At 32.8% G+C, this 12,008-nt stretch overlaps 1 long non-coding RNA gene across 1 annotated transcript; it reads right to left on the reverse strand.

Moving 5' to 3' along the window:
* Positions 1-2,012: 2,012 nt before the first annotated feature.
* LOC108375639 (uncharacterized) lies at positions 2,013-6,386 on the reverse strand. Its single transcript, XR_001849191.1, has 2 exons — positions 2,582-6,386; positions 2,013-2,550 (listed from the first exon to the last, which is right to left on the reverse strand). It is a non-coding gene; the product is annotated as an uncharacterized LOC108375639 (long non-coding RNA).
* Between the last annotated feature and the right edge of the window lie 5,622 nt (positions 6,387-12,008).

Raw genomic sequence — 12,008 nt, forward strand, 5'->3', positions numbered from 1 at the left:
TTTTTTTTGTTTGTTTTTTACTAAGCAATAAGTACTTCTTACGGTATTCGTTTTAAACTGTTTTACAAATCATGACTACGTATTACATATAAATATGTATTTAATTATATGTATTTGGATAATTAATTGAAAAACTAGGGAGCATTACAAATGAGTCGATGAGATGTGGTTTTTGGGCGCGCGCCAACTGATTTCTGCGATTTAATTTTTTTTATTTTGTTTAAATCAGCTGCATTCTCATGCTCCTCTTAATTTTTAATACACCCGCGTATGATATCAACTCATTTGTAATTAGAAATTTTTCGAAATCTTAAAATTACGCCAACTATTTTTTTGTGTAATGGCTTTGGTTATGGGTTTTAAAACCATTTGTTAAAATTTATCTCTATGTAATTTTGGGTTGACCGTTTTTATTGTTCTTTCGTATGCAGTTGTGCACTTGGCTTTCTGTGTTTCTATGAATGTATGTATGTATATATTTATTTATTATTTATTGCGTAAACAATTTTAATGCAAATTTAGCTTTGCTTTTGTTACTATTTTGGTTAGACTTGGTTTTTGGTTTTTTGTTTCTTTTTTGTATTTAAAATCATGGCTAAATTTATTGAATTGGGTTTTAATTTTCGCAGTTAAACTTATATATTTTTTATAATTTTTTTGTTATTATGATTGTTAGTATTACTTACTTTTAAAATTGAAAGCCTACATAATTTTAAGTGATTTTTATTTTCTTCGTTTTCTTTCGTTTTTTGCATTGTTATAAGTATGTAATTTGATTTTTTTTTTAAATCAAATAGTATGTCTTTCGTTTTTTTGATTTGTTATGGCTTACAAATTGCAAGAATCTGAGCTAGTCTACAAATGACAAATAAAAAATAAAAATAAACTGGATCTTGCAAAATATGATTGGTTATAAGAGTACGGTGACCATATTTATGCGAGTCGAATACGGGACAAACAATAATTTTGCAAATTTTTTCCATAAAAGCTAACAGATCTTAACACCTTCTTAAATGATCTTAGATGTATGCATTAGCCCTGAAACAACATCTTTATTAGTAACATCACAAATTTGTAGGATATCTTTTCTCGAGATGTTTACTCCAAAAATTTTTTTAAAAAAGCTTCGATAAATTTTAGTACGATAAAGTGCAAGTTTTAAGTAGCTAGGACTTACCGTTAATTTTTGGAAATTGTTTTTGTCGACGGTGCTACGCATTTTTTTCATACAAGCAGCAGAACGTTGCACCTGCACTTTATTATACTAAATTTTAATGAGCTAAAAAACTGCAACCAAATTTTTTTTCTAAAGGTTCTGATTAAAAAGTTTGACATTTTGGTGAAAATTTCTAGAATTAATTCTCATAGTTTTTGCACAAAGTCGGAAATTTCGTTTTATATGGTTTTTGTTAGGAAAAGAGCTTTACTTAAAAAAAAAAAAATTATAAACATTAAATAAACAAAAGAAAAATAGCCGAACCTTTGCTAAAATGTAGAATCCTAATTTATATTTTGGTCACTGTATGTGCTCCTCGATTCGAAACACAGGCATTCAGACTGGTTCATAGGCATGCCATTTTAATGAGCTTTTAAGGCGTCGAAATACCGAACCCCGAATACGGGACAAATACAGGACATTAAAATAAATGCAGAACATTTGGCGTACTGTATAAAATAAATTAGTTGCCAGGACAATTGGTCAAAAAAGAGGAATATCAGTATAATAAAGGACGGATGGTCACCGTAGTTATAAGTTATAGAAGCAACAGCTCTGCAGACAACAAGAACTAAACACATACTTCCTAAAATTCTACATCCCTGGGTAGCTCACTAATTTCGTAAATAGCTTCACTAGCTTGAATGGGTTCTACAATTTACAAACATACAGCCCAATTCTGAATACTCCCAGGGAGTTTGTTCTTCGCGAATTTGTTTCTCCTGAGTAGCATTTTCGCAGAAAAGGAGGGAGGAGAAAATTCAAACTTCGCAAGTGCTGTTTGACACTTTTTTGACAGCTCAACTCTGCAATTTAATATAAAAATTCCTCAGGGGATTTTTATTCACCATAGGAGGAAAGGTAAAAGAGAGAAAACTGCCAAGGAGTTTTTGTTCAGAATCGGCCTGATAACCACGTAGAATTATTCTTGCTAAGAAGTGCTACTTTGGACTGAGTAAACAATTGAGAAGAAAAGTCCCCTCTCTTCGTACGAAAATCGCACTCTGCAAAATCGCACTGGAATGGAAGGGAATTGTGCTACGTCGGAAAAACACAAAACGATTTTTAAGCGCTCAGACATAGTTGCCCATTGTAGTACAACTACAGCAGCATGGCTACCACTGCAGACCCCGATTTGATGCTCACGCTGTTTTTCACCAATTATCCAGTCTACTACTTATAAGAATTATAACGTCTTCGGACTGAAACATTGCGGTCGCTACATAGACAGCAGAAAAGCGTCTGAAGTTTACCTCCAGCAGCAGTTGCATTTTAGTATTGGGAGCAGTCGGTATAGAAAGTTTTTACAAAGTTTCCAAATAGCGTACCCGTATCTCTCCAGCTTTCCCTTGCAGGAAAGCTTACAAGGTGCTTTATTCCTAAAGGGAATTCAGGTATTATTTTTCCATTTTGCACCAAATACAAAGGGTATTATTCTGATAACCTTCTAAAAGAAACCTTACTAAGAAGAAATTTGCTGGTAAAAGTGTTGCCGTTTAGGCCCCGTCTAGGCACAGTTCTCCTACGCTGAGTCTGATTCAGGACCTGCTAGAACAGATCTCAGCGAAGAAAACTTACCCTTGTTTGATGCTATCAAAGAAATTATAGTTGAGTATTAAGACGGAATAAGTAAAGCGTTCCATTTTCAGACAAATATGTAATGAAATGAAATCCCGTTTGCTCATGTTACTCGCTCGCAACTTTGAACCTGTCAGCGTTTTTAGATAAATTATTAGAGTACGTAGTACAGACTTATCTCTCTAGAGATACAATGGCTGAATTAGTCTTTTCCTCAGACTTTATCTGGTGCCGAAACGGTCGAAAGAACTCCCATTAACAAAATTTAAACATCCAAACTATGACCTGTCGAGTTTCTAGGCAAACTTGGTCTAGGTGGGATCGAAAAAGGTCTCGAAGCTTATATTTTCTAAATAAGGAGGATATATCTCACACAATTGGTGCTCTAACAAGCCACAGCCTCATAGGCAAACATGCAGAACGGCTCGGAGTGCCTTACCATAGATGCTGCAGAAGTTGCAAAAACTATGAGAAGGAGGATACAGTCCTCCACATTATCTGTAACTGTCCGGCACTGTCGAGGAGCAGATTGCGCTTTCTGCGGTCTCCTCTCTTTAGTGACATTGACAAATTGGGAGATTCAAACCCTAGGTGCCTGACGAGTTTCGTCAAGGATTAAAAATGGTTCAACAAGGAGTGAAGCTTTACGACCCGATTAGCTTAGCTTTCTTTTCAAAAGTTTTGGTAATACCTACTAACTAGATATACTTATTTTGAAGAAATATCTCTCAGATCTGTACGCAGATCTTTGTAAAGCCGAATGCACCCGAATTGTTGCGGGTATAAAAAATTTAAAGCTCTGGGCAACACGAAAATCTATCGCGAATTGATAACAAAAAAAAAATATATATATGAAATTACGAAGTTAATTTTTTGAAGTAACATCTTACATCTTTTACTTTTTCTTTATACTCACTTCGAATTTATCATTTCAGTTATGTTAAAATGTTAATTTATTTTATTTCAACGCATGCGCCGCGTAGTCTGTGCAAGTACTTAAGTATGTATGTATGTATGTGTATACATATGTATGCATGACAATTGTTTACTATTTCGATTATTTTAAAATTATTTTACCGTTTGTAGTTGTTATTATCTTCTAATTTTTGTTATACACTTTGCATTTATGTGAGTGTGTGTGTGTGTGAATCTATTTTGTGTATTTAGCTTAAAATAATCTCTTTTCGACTGCGCACGCTTTTTCTCGGTATATATGTATGTTTGCAAGAATTGCACCCTCTCGCCTGCAAATCGCTAATTAATAGATAAAACATGTATTTATAGGTATGTATGTATATGTATATAATCTAAAGTTTAATAATTCTTACGTTTTTTTGTTTCTTTTAAATTGCTTTTTTTTGCAGAGACTTTTACAATTGTCTTGATTTTTAATTGTTTTTTGTTTTTTTCTTTAGTGGAAGGGTTGAGTTAATAGCTAAGTTATAGTAATAATTATACAATTTCATTTTTTGCTTATAGATTTTTTATTTTTCAATTTTCGTTTGCCTAATTCAACAATTTCTTAATCGTTTCCACTAAATCGTTACGTTACGTTACTTTTGCCGACGACGCGCGCTGCAAATTTAGTTAATAATTCTCGTACCCGTATCCGTACGACAGATCGACATAGACAGACACGACAGACAATACGTTGTATCGTTCTTCAGCTTCTACTTATGGTTTTTTTTTTAAAGAGTTCTATTTATTTCATTTTCACTACATATATTTGTATGTATGTATTTCTTATGCGCCAATGCGTCGATGCGTCAATATATAATGTAAGCTTTTAGAATATTTTAGAATGGATAAAATGCAGCTATGCTGGAAGTACTAGTAAAATTTAGTATCACAGTATTTTATTATAAGATCGAATTCACATAATTTTTTCATATATGTATGTATGTATGCATGCATGTGTGTGTGTGTGTGTGTTTAGATGCATTTATGTATGTATGTATGTATTCGAGTGTATTTATGTGAGTGCATGCGATTTGTGGAGGATGGATTAGCATAGCTGTTGCGCTGTAGCCAATGTTGCCAGATTCACAGTTTTAAGTTTAATTACAGTTTTTATATAAGCGTACAGTTCTTTAAATTAGCTCCTAGTACTAATTATAGTTTTATTTGCACACTATTTCTTAACAAAAATGCTTCAGAGGGTACTAAATTTAAGATATCTATAGAACCAAATGCTTAAAAAAATTAGCAAAGCAATTTACGAAAAATAACGAAACTGCACTTCTTCATTTTCATGTTTCATTTTATTAAGTATGTATATTTTTAGTTAGTTAAGGGTCATTCCATGTAAAAAGAGACAACGACATAAATTTAAAAATTCCAATATTATCCTTTTTCAGTACTAACCTATAGCTAAATGATTATACATTTTTCATTAATCTATTGAAAAATATTTAAAAAAAAATATTTTTATCTGTAGAAACTTTTACTTCATAGATAAACAAAGTGACGCAAAAGTAATGTCATAATGTGAATGTGCTATAATTTTTTTGGTAAACATCGTAAAATGGCATTGTGCTTTGATATCTATGCTGTAGACAGATATAGAATCAATTGACAATAAGCAATGGAGCGATACACAAGTGAAGAACTTGGAATTATTTTCAGTGCTGCCAGAATTTTTTCAGCAATCCAGCCAAATGGACAAAAAAAGAGTAAAGAACAGCTAAATAAATTTTTTTTTTTGCTAACAAGTTTTATGATGGTTATGCCATTATTTTTTTGAAAACAAAAGCGTATTGTATTTATTTTACAACACATAAAAATCTGTCTTGAAGCGATAAAATTCATTTTGAGTGCACAAAGGTAAAATAATGGGATTTTCAGTGTCCCACCAGTTACATTCATACAAATAATAGTTACAAAGAACTTAAAAATTTATTGATATTTTTAAAAGATTTTCATACATTAGTTGTTTATCTATGCTCAAAAATATGTTTCACTGTTGTATAAGTTCCGACGCCATAGTTATACAAATGTTAATAACAATTCATCACATTTTGGAGTCAAATGTCCCACCTGTCACAATGGATTGGCCCTTAAGTACAATTAAAACGGCTTATGTTATTTTATTATTTTTAATTTTAAATTATTATTTTATTTTTATTCATTTTTGTAGGTTACAGTTTTTTGGTCGAAAAAAGACACACTTTTCCGGAAATTTAGTAAAAACAAAATCTGGCAACACTGTCTATAGCAGAAAATGTAGTTAACTTAAGATTAATAGCGGGTTTAATGATGAGCTTCTTGCGATGCCTTTGTTGGCTCAAACGCCATAAGTACTATGTATGCATGTACATGTGTGACCTTGAAAATTTATTATTTTGTTGTTTTTCTGCTGTAAAACTTATCTGCGTATTTATTGATTTAACTATTGTATGCAACTATTTATGTATAAATATTTAAATTTCTATGTTTATTTACGTATTTTAGTGACTTACTATGCATATAACTCGTCGTCCTACATTCTACTCATAATAGATACTAAGAATAGTGTAAATGTTACGGTTTACTCGACTGCATAAAAGTGCGGTCACTGTACGTACATACATACATAGTGTGCTTTCGATGATAAATTCAATCCTTCGCAGTTTTAACTAAATTCAATTTATATATTTTTTTTAACGTACGAGTATGAATCAATAAGTCCGTAATTTTTTTAATATCGCTTGATGCAACTTGAAAAACTATTTGTCGGTAGACTAACTGCATGAGCAAGCTGCATCACTGCATTTGTGATTGACGCTCATTAAAAGCGCGTTAGCGCGAGATTTTTCGGAAGTGAAACTTCGTAATGTAGTACAGAGATGTTTGCGTTAAATAATTTAACGCCACGCCACGATAACGGTGGCATATAGCGCATGCGTAGACTGAACGGCTAAGCCAAGGATAGTGTAAGGATAACAACAGAGCTAAAGACAAAGGCCAAGGTAAAGATGTAGCCAAAGGTGAAGACAAATATAAAAATAGGATATAGGTTATGGAGAGATGAAGATGGTCAACACAAAAAACAGAGAAAAAGAAGATGAAGATAAAGATAAATATAGATATATAAAGATAAGGATACAGATTAAGATCAGGGACCGAGAACGCGCTCCGGTTTTGGTTCAAATCTACGTGAGATGTAATGTCAAGAACGTTCGCACAAAAGAACCAAACGGATACAAAAGTTTTGAAAGCAGAACGTAAACAAAATGAGAACAAAACCAAGAAGAACAGAATGAGAACGAAACTTTCGGAAACGTTTGCAATGAGAACAAAATGAGAGCGAAAGTATTGAGAACGTTTTCAAAATGGATCAAATAAGAACAAAAGTCTGGGAACGTTCCGCTAGAGAACAAAACGAAAACCCTAACAGAGGGGCGCCTGTGTGTTAGGATCAAAAATCGTTTCAGTGAGGAACATGATTGTTAATTCAAAGGCAGAGGAAAGCAGGAACATTTCAATTTCCAGATCGTTTATAATTAGGGTGAACTGTCCATGTATGGAAAAGTTTCAATTTTCTGTGATAGAAAAGTTCGTGTCTTAAGTCTTTCGGTGACTTAGTTTGCATAATTATCTTTACATTCTTTTTTGATTTATTCTTCAAACCTTCCGAATTAATGGAACGCTATGAGAAAAATGTTGTTCTCGCTTCCATTCTTCGCGAACAGTTCAGAGAAGATTTGTTTCCTTAGACTTTTGTTACAGTTTATTCTTTGCTAGAAGGATCCGGAGACATTTGTTGCCATTTTGCTCTTCTAGAAATGTTTTGTTTTCTTTAGGGACATTCCACAGGGGTTTGTTCTTACATATATACTTCACTTTCGGTTTTGTAAAAAAAACTCCCGAAGGTTTTATTCTCATTTCGGTTTCAATTGTTAAGCATTCTTGGGAACAAAACTACGAGAACGACTTTTAGTTTCGATCACACCTTTTGTTCTCGGTCCCTGATTAAGATAGAGAAAAATATAAGAATCGGTACTGAGAATAAAACTAAGATCATTTTACAAATAAAAATGTGCAAATTAAGTTGTTTATTACAAAAAAGGAGAATACAAATAAAGATCGTGGGAAAGAATTCTTCTTCTTCATGATTGACGCTGTAATCGCCAAAGGATAACTGTGAGAAAGCGAACTCCTTTGCATTATCCGACCCGTTTCGATTGAAAATTTAAGGTGAATATTACGTCAACCTTCCGGACCGGCCCAGCGTCGCTTTGAAGAAGCTAACGCACTTGGCCAAAAGTAAATAGATCTATTCCACATTTATTATGAACGGCCGCGCATGTGCGTATACCAGAAGATAATTTATGTAGATAGTAAGTTTTCTTAAGTGAAGTCATTGTAAGAGGTTTAACCACTTCTTCTTCTTATTTGGCACTACAACTGTTTGTCGGTTTGGGTCAAGACCGCTCTCAAGAAGGCTTTTGGCAGAGCTTTAAGCTATTGAAATTATCTATTGGGATACAAAGGGCCTTTTCTACAGTCATGGGTAAAATGCTACGAGACTGATTCACTTTGCTGCTTTGCTCACCTAGCTGCTTTTGTGCTTTGGCAGGGGCGATACGACAGCTAGAACGCGAATTGGCTATATTACCCCAAAATACAAACTTTTTATTTTTATAAACTGTGATCATTTTTATTTTTTAAGCTTGAGAGCCAGAAAATCCATACCACTCAGGTTTTAGTTTATTTATTTTTGTGTCGAAAAGATACAATTAACAGTTCCTGAAGATGAACTCAGATTGCGGTCGAAATGTAAATAAATAAACGAAGCTGCAGTTATACATAACTTATATGTCTTCCAAGAGGTGGTGAAGTGTTTGTACCTAAAGTAAAGCAATTACATATATCGCACACTGTCTTCAAAAGAGTCACAACTCAAAATTTGGCATTTTTGAAACTTTGCGCTAAAAATGTACACAGAGCTTTTATTTACCTTTTAGCAAAAGCTTGAGCAAGTTTTTGTTATAATTCATGAAAAAAAAACTAAGGTAAAGTCGCCCTTACCCATATGATTAGCTACGAAATAGTTTTTCGCATTCTCTGACGAACGTATTATTTTGAGTTGTGACTCTTTTGATTTTATTGTATTGTTGAATTAATTTGATACATCTTGCAGCAGTTGTACTCCATTGATTTATTGACTTTGTGGACTTTTAAGTTACAAAAAGTTTAATTCATATTAAAGTATGTGTCTATAGATATAAAATATACTACAATTTAAGGTTAAAACGTATCAAAAGAAAAAAAATTTTGGTTTTTAAATAAGACAAAATATGCCTCAAATGAGCAATTTTTTATCATTTAAGCTTAGTATCCAGCCTTCAAGAAAAGCAAAAATTTTCATTTAAAAACGCTTAAGAAATGAAAAATTAATTTGCTATCAAAATTTTTTAAACTAATCTGCAACTCACAAGAAATGTCTTACATTTTGTACAACGTTTTTTTATTTTTTTAAGGCATATTGCAGCTCTCAAGAAAATTGAAAAATTCATATAAAATGACGGACAAAAAATGGAAACGAAAATTTCTTCTATAAATAATTATGCAGCGCTCAAGCAAAAAATGGTCGTGTATTTATTTATTCAAAAAAATTTACAGCAACCGCCGAGCACTTTTTCTTGAGAACTCCAGGCGACCCTTAACTTGACTGCTATTATTTCAATCGACAAAAAGAATGAAAAATATTTTTTGAGCTTTTTCTTTATCTGGATACTAAGCTTTAGAATTCAAAAACAATTGGAAAAAAATTAAAGATGATAAGATTCAGTAATAAATTTTTAAAAACCAAAATTAAATATTCAGGCAGGTTCTGCAATTCACGTACGAGTGAATTTCAATGAAATCCCCTATGAATTCAAATTGGCAGGGGTTGAAATTCACTCAGAAGTGAATTGCAGAATCGGCCTGAATAAAAAAAAAAAAAAATTTCTAAACCATAATGAAACTTAAATGAAATAAGCGCCATCAAGACGTATACAAAGCATAACGCAGGGATATTCAAACATAAAATATTTTGCAGGTAAACATATTTCAATCTAGACTGATATACTATGTAGTAGTATAACTGTTGAATAACTGTAATTTATATTATTGTAGCACACATTCTGATTTACATTACCATTTACCAAGAATGATAGAATACAAGAATGCGCCCATCAGAGAGGAGTTTTGAGAATAATTTTGTGTGACGTCACACTGGTGCATTTGCGAGAGCCAGAAATGCCAAAACGCGAGCAAGAATGGAAGAAGAAAAAAATTTGCAAGAACAACGAAAACAAATTGCAAAAGTGTGACGTCATACAAGCAGCGATGCTGTCACTGTGATCGGAATAGCGATACCGAGATGGGCGCCACATTTGTTCTCAACATCGTCACCATTTTCTAGGTGACAAAATGTAGTAGGATGTCGAAAATTAAAAACACTAAACAAATGCATGCAAGTTCAGCTAGAAATGGTAAAAACTATAAAACGCTGTGTGTTGCGACTTAAATTAATATAAAATAGCGCGGTCTAAGGCTCTCATAAATAATGCCTTAAACTAAGAGTCCCTTTTAATAGAACCTCAGTATATTTTCAAAATGTATATCATTTTGGGAAGACGCTAACAATATGCAACAAATTGAGGGTCACTGTCTTGTGGATAAACCACCTTTTGTTACTAATTATATCATATCAATCATATGTGATTTGGTTTTATCTCCGAAAATATGTATGTGTTGCACTGTGTTTGAGAACATGAAGGAAGTACATATTTCAGAAAACTGGATAATCAACTTCATTCATATAACTATTTGGCTAGCTTTTGATAGCAAGTAACTAAATACTTATATAAAATGAATTGTCAATTACAACTAACTTTCGCACAATTTAGTAAAATAAAAGTAAACAATAATAAAAAAAACGACCCAGTAACATATTGTATGGAAAGTAAACTTAATAAAAAACTAAATATTAGAATAAGCAATTGAAAATGAAAGACGTACTAAGAACGTACATATGTATGTCAACTATAGAAGAAGTCCGAGTTTTGTCTTAAAAAATAAAAATTCGCTTGAAATACATATTAACTAATGTGGTATGTACGCCATTATTGAGGAAATTGGGTGATATGATTTTTAAGTTCTTTTTTGTTTTTTGTTTTTTGCTTCTTTACTGGAACTAATACTCTCACGCAGCTAAATCACTAAATCCATTACCAAGTCATTCGTTCTTATAGGCACACGCATTAGATATAACACATAGTATGTAAATCTGGAAGAAAACAATATAAAAAATAAAAATTAAATAAATTGGAGGAAGAAAATAAAATTTAAAATATTTATAAATTTTATATAAAAAAATGAGGTAAAATAAAATTTGGGATGGAAACGGGCACAAACTTTAACCAGGTAGAAGTCGTTCAAGCGTCAAGACAACTGTCAAAATTAAAACCCGTAGTCGTCATCATAGTCATCGGAGACTGCCTAAATCCCACTTCCGTGCATCCTGCAAAACACCTCTGATTTTGGTGGATCAACGCTTCAAATTGATAGGAAAGTTTACCGTGGCCCAAGAACATTTTAGTGAACATGAATGGACATTCCAACAGGCCTCCGCTCCTGCTCATAGGGCAGCAGAAGATCAACACAATTGCAGCCAGCGTAGTCACCAGATCTGATGCCCATGGATCACTACGCCGTGAATGCCATCTGATTTCGATATTTTAACGAAGTTTTAAAGCTCTGTGTTGTTGCCAAGGGAGGCAACCCCGTTATTGTTTTGTCACCCTGTACATGGAATACAAATTCTAAGTCTTACAGGGCAATTATGGCAACTGTTTTTCAACTCACCACAGTCTTTCGAAAGACAATTGGTAATTCTGGCAAGCTACTTATCTTTTCTGTCTTTCGAAATACTAATTAAAAGAAAGTTGACATTTCTTAATTGCTCTTATGACGATCGATTTGTTAAACCACATGGGACAAAAAATGGTAAATTTTATCAAATACATATATAAAAAGTCAAGCAATTTTTTGTCCCCGGGTTGACCTCTTTTAAGAGTCTTTCATGAGCTGGTTCTCACCATTTTACAGTGGAGTAGCGATACTTTCCTTAATAAGCATATTTTAAGGGGAGTTAATTGTGTTTGATGATATAGAATGTATGTATGCATGTATGTGTGTGTGTGTTTGTATGTGTATGTGTATTCGTTTGTTTTTGATTCAGACT

Source organism: Rhagoletis zephyria, unplaced genomic scaffold (genome assembly GCF_001687245.7).
Source record: "Rhagoletis zephyria isolate East Lansing unplaced genomic scaffold, Rhagoletis_zephyria_1.1 Rzeph_scaffold_09251, whole genome shotgun sequence".
In the NCBI taxonomy this organism is placed as follows: Eukaryota; Metazoa; Arthropoda; class Insecta; order Diptera; family Tephritidae; genus Rhagoletis; species Rhagoletis zephyria.